We start from the raw sequence: 5,741 nt of genomic DNA, 5'->3' as shown, positions 1-5,741 counted from the left end.
TGTGTGTGTGGGGGTTATTTTGCGCGCGCTCGTATTTCTGTGTGTGTGTGTGTGTGTGTGTGTGCATGTGTGTGTGTGTGTGTATGTGTGTGTGTGTGTGTGTGTGTGTGCGTGCGCGCGCGCGCGAGTGTTTTTGTTGAGATGCGGGTGACAAGGAAAGAATGGAATCGAATCTGAGTTGAAGTACAGCCAACAAATACTGTTCTGAAGCTAAAGTCCGCCATGTTACTGACATGCTTTCATTGTTTATGCATGGTGTATTCATTATTCCAGGCCCAGAATGATTTTACAAACTTTATCTCCGTGATATCGATTTTTCTACCCGATGCAGTGAGGTGGTTTTTAAAGTCATGTTTGAACGATGCTATACAGAAAATGCAATCTTTAGATATCGGACCTTTGTCTGAAAAGCCTTTTTTTTTAAGGGAAACTTTTGACCCGGGGGAAAACGTATCGTTTTTATGACTAATTTTTTTCTGTCCCTTTTTTTTCGTCTATGATTTAAAAAGATAAGCAAGAGAGAGAATCGTGCTAATGCGTCCTGGAGAATAATTATGGTAAACCTCAAGCATTATTGGATGAGTGGCATGGCTCGAATGCTTACATGAGCAGCGTTTGCCAAGCTATCATGATAATGATGAATCAAACCCCAATATCCGTAATATTTTGGAATGAATTATCGTTTCCTGTGTGAGAATGTCTTCTGTCTTTGCTGTAGTTTCCTGTCGTGTTTTCTTGATAAAGCTCTGCATGTTGGATATTCAGTGGTGAAATATTTATGGATTTGTAAACGTGTGTGTTTATTGTTTATTTTCCAGGTCAAGCGAATTGACGCGCATTTCATACAATTGTGTTTCATTTTTATGGGAAGGATGGCGACAGTTTTTTAGGGTGCAAAAATTGTGTTGATTCTCTTTGTCCTACCTTCATTAAACACTTTCTGTATCAACTTCTCTATCATTTCAGTTGTTTCTGTGATTACTGTGGTCTATCATGCCGGTCTATGGTGTATTCTAAGGTTGTTACACCATTCCCCCCTCTGTTTGTGTGTGTGTGCGTGTGTGTGTGTGTGTGTGTGTGTGTCTGTCTGTCTGTTTGTCTGTCCGACTTCTCTCTTTTGATCTCTCTTACTATCTTACGCATGTTTTTATACTTCAATCTTTGATCTGCCTTTGTTTTAAGCGTCTACATCTTTTTTGTGTCCTTCATCAAGGTGACTTGTCTTCCCATCATCTCTTCTGTGTTAAGAGATATCTGAGATGTGTTTTGTTATCAGTGTTAGGCGTTTGATTCATAACACTAAAGCAAATGCACTCATCGACCTGTGCCGCGCTGTAATTTTCCCTTTAAAAAAATATTCTAAAAGTATGACAAATGTTGTTGTCGCCGAAAATAGAATTTCACATCAACATCGCTGCACTTTTATATGATACCAGCGGCCCAACATGCAAATTGATAGTGTACTCGCCAAATGTAGCGAGGTGCTGAAAGTGATGTGTCTGTCAAAAGAAATTGCAAACACTGACTGTATTATAGCGGTTAGGCGCCTTGTCGACGCATGCAGTTGACTCGAGTTTGATTTGCATGTGGGAAGAAGTTTGATCGAATATCTTGGTCTTTTCTTTGCTATGTTGCTTCTCTCCCAGCACGGATTGGCTCTGACGAAGCCTGTTTTCTAATGGTACAAATTGTGTCGGTGGGGGCGTAAATATACCTACAGATGATGTAACGAAAGAAGGGTACTCCATAATATTATGGAGGTCTGAAGACGTCCAGGAGTGGATATGAACGATGGTGAGCAGCAGAGTGGAGGTGAAAAGTGGAGATTTGTTGCTTGATAATTCGCTCTAGATTAACAGTTTTATGTGCTCAGTGCCTTGTTTTGAAAAATGAGACATTTGACGTAAAATAGTTTGAGCTTCACTACGTGCCAAGCTTTTACAAATGCAACTATTTGATAACGACTCCGAATAATCTTGCGATTTTGACACAGCAGATAGATCTAGATCATTTTGTTTCAGACCTCATGGATTTAGTTATATTAAACGGTCAAGAATGTCAGATAGAACTTTGCAATTATGAGGCAGCAATTTGTATTGGATTTTGTTTGCTTTTGCTCTTTAATACAATGTGATGGATGGAGAATTGTAAGTCGGTGCGATGATTAATTGATTGTTTCGACGTGAAATGATCGTTTCAGCGAAGACGCCGATGTGGCTGATGGATTCCAGTTTTCAAACTTGGGAAACGAGGGTTTTAAGAGAAAGATCTATAATTTGAGTTTCATTGCCCTGTGCAAATGGGTCGGCCGGTTGGCGATGCTTGGGTCGGTGTCGTTTCATGTGGTAATGTGAGTATTTGTATATAATATGCATGCCTCTGTGTATGTGTATATGTGTGTGCGTGCGCGTGTGTGTGTGTGTGTTTTGGTTGTTTTTTTGCTTGTATGCGTGTCTGTCTTTGTCTAGGTATTTGGCTGTCTGCGTGTGCGTATCCATGTGTGTGTGTGTGTGTGTGTGTGTGTGTGCATGCATGTGTGTGTGTATGTTTGTCTGTATGTGCGTGCGTGCGTGTGTGTGTATGTTTGTGTGTGTGTTCGTGCGTGTGTGTGTATGTATGTGTGTGTGCGTGCGTGCGTGTGTGCGTGCGTGCGTGTGCGTGTAAAACCTGCACTCCCGCTCGCGTACGTGCGTGTGTTTCCAAGTTGCACATGTCGTTAATCGACAGTGCTCACACTCAGATGCCAACCAGGGTTTCTGGACTGTGTTCAGTGACTGTCGTGTTTCTTCCTCCCGGACTTACCCTTGATCACTTTGATATAGTATGTGGCCTCGGCAGCTTCAAAAGGAAGAAGAAAAAAACAACTTTCAATAAGATGCCGTACATAAATTGAGTTTTAAGCCTCGCTAATCCTCTTTTGGGGCTGGTATAGTCAGTTTCCGTGCTGCGCCTGTACATAATCGTGATTTAGAGGACAAGCAGTTTAGTCGATTGCTTTTAAATGTGGATGAAGCAAAATCGTACATGATTTTCGAAAGCATCGACTCCTTTTCAGCCGTGCAGAGTTGTGGACTGTCCTACTGTCGAGGCAATTCGGAGCAGAATTTACTGGGTCATTTCTCCGATACAACTCACTGGGTGGAGATGAATGCAGAATGTTTCCGTTGTTGTCTCTGGATTATATTTCTGAGAGGATTATGATTTTTGCGTGTGTCGTGTAAAAGTGTGCATTTTCAGTTGTACCTGACTTTCTATCTTTATGTATGGGCGTGATTTCGAGGAATGCAGAGGTAGTCAAATTGCAGTCTAATAAACTAGTCATTATACCGTATATATTGGATAGTGTGGGTATTGACTGCTGTATGTCTGGTGACTTTGCTGATACGTGGAGTCCCCCATGTTGCTTACGTTCGTTCCACAGTGAAAATAAGAGACTATGTGTGTGACGGTCTCCGGGTGAACCCATCGGAACGGATTTTTGGTCAAACGTAAGATTGAGTTGGCTAGAATTAGGTCTATTCGTGAGCAATGCTGTTTCGAAAAATACCCTGTTCATATTTCAGTTCTTGATATTTTTTTCCGAGTCGGTTTCTTCAAACGCTGCGTATGTTTCTCAAAGCCATTAAGAATGGATGGATGCCTGCGTCAGTTTCGGCAATGTTTTAGTATTCTAAACATTTCTATAATTTGTTGTGGCCAAGCGACGCCTCTGAGAAAGGTCCACTATGGTAAAGATAATGACCTCTCTAATTAAAATGAGTTGACAAAGAACGCGAAGTTTCTCTTACATTCAAGAGCAGGTACTTGTGTTTTGCATTGCCTTAAAATAATTTGTGCGCTTTTTTATAATTCGATCTATGTACTAAACAAAGATGTTAGTCATATGAATGTTGCAACCTTGCAGTTAGTTTCAAGGGTCAGTTTTTGTGTCTAGTCTAGATTGTTTATTCAGTCGACAGATATATTATGCCAAAAAAAAAGAACAGCACCGAGGATAACGTAAGTACGAAGTAAATGCCACCACTACTCCATGGAGGTTGTAGTCTTCAAGGGTTACGCGATTGACGGGGGAGTTGCGACCTCTCTCGATAGAACATTGTGTTGTTTATGTACCACGGGCCGTTCTTATTACCGTAACATAAGCTAATGACAAAGAAAGAACATCCCCACCCCCTCAAAGAGAGAGAGAGAGTGTGTGTGTGAGAGAGAGAGAGAGAGAGGGAGAGACAGAGAGAGAGGGAGAGACAGAGAGAGCGAAAGAGAGGGAGAGAGAGAGGGAGAGAGAGAGAGAGAGAGAGAGAGAGCAAGCAATGTTATTAAGCCCAAGAAAACAAAAACTGCGGTCGTCACTAAAGGAAAGATGACACCACCAACAATCACTACAACGAGTAAAACTTCAACCACATGCAAATTATTGACGTAGACCCGTTCATTGACATCTTTTGGATCCTCGCCTGCAAATAACTATATTGACGTCGTAGTAGTTTTTGGAGGAGGTCGAGTTTAGGCAGTTCGCTTGATTGTTTCCTCGAGGAAAGAAGAAGAAGAAGAAGCGGTCACTGCACTCAGATATTCTCGGGTATGGTTTCTTTGTCGAGATTGTGTTCTCAGCCGGCCACACGACAGATTGGCCTAGTTAGCGGGGTTTCATTTTTAAGTCGGTGTTGACGTAAATCGATCGTTTGAAGGACACTTCACATCTTTCTACCAACGTTTTATTCTTGAGAACTTGAAATATCGTAGTTCTTATTGTATTACTAGAAAAGGAACTAGGTCCCACTAATTGCGTGCATAGGCAGTGTAGCTTAGGGGAGAGATGGATTGCTCTTCTATGAAGTCCAGTAGTATGCATATTATGTACATTTAAAAATGGTTTTTGCCATGTGTATGTTTAGATGACGACAGATATTCTTTTTTGAATGATTTTGATTGAAATTTTCATCTTATGTCATTTGCTGTGTCCTAGTATCTAAGATGTCGCTATTGTTCAAATTCAGACCATTCTTTCGTAATCCAAATAGTCCCAAATGCACGTAGTACACATTCTAGGTCACCGCGTGTATTGGCTTAGTGGAAAAATAAGAGCATGTTATTGATCAAAATTAATAAAGACTCCGTTAAAGATTCAAACATCGTCTCTTCAGCTCACTTCTTCGAAGATAGAAAAACATCAACACTTTTATTCATTAAAATGTTATTTGATTAATACATTTGACTTACTTTGCTTTGTTGTTGGGGGAAAAACGTGCCAGGAAATCGATATTTTTGTGTTGTAGCGTGTAACAGCGTCTGACATTTGATGAAGTTCATCTAGGTCACAAACGTAATTGAACATTATTTAACGCCTTACAAAACCTTTGGTGTCTATTTTGAACACCAGGTGGACATGGAATAGCCATCCTGATGCCTTAACTGTTATGAACAGCGAGGAAGAGAGAGAATGGGAGAGTTAGAATGAGGGCGAGCTAATGTAATAGAGGGGATGGGGGATGGAAATGGTTTGTGTAGTAGCCGAATGCATTCATAGTGAATGTGTTTGTCTGTGCGTAGTACCACAATGTCTCTGCGTACCTGTATCTGTTTTGAAAGGTAGTGTGTGTGTGTGTGTGTGTGTGTGTGTGTGTGTGTGTGTGTGTGTGTGCGCGCGCGCGTGCGCATATGCGTGCGTGCGTGCGTTTGTGTGTGTGCGAGCACATATTGTTTATATTATGTGTTTGTGTGAGCGGGTCTGTGTGCTTTAG

The 5,741-nt window shown here is 41.2% G+C and overlaps 1 protein-coding gene across 1 annotated transcript in view; it reads left to right on the top strand.

Moving 5' to 3' along the window:
* LOC101849679 (protein unc-13 homolog A) overlaps positions 1 to 5,741 on the top strand; it is a gene marked incomplete at its 5' end in the record, with an annotated part of 112,107 nt that overhangs the window by 3,687 nt on the left and 102,679 nt on the right.

The sequence above is a fragment of the Aplysia californica genome, unplaced genomic scaffold (genome assembly GCF_000002075.1).
Source record: "Aplysia californica isolate F4 #8 unplaced genomic scaffold, AplCal3.0 scaffold00082, whole genome shotgun sequence".
Classification (NCBI taxonomy): Eukaryota; Metazoa; Mollusca; class Gastropoda; order Aplysiida; family Aplysiidae; genus Aplysia; species Aplysia californica.
This window is presented reverse-complemented; position numbering and strand designations above follow the sequence as displayed.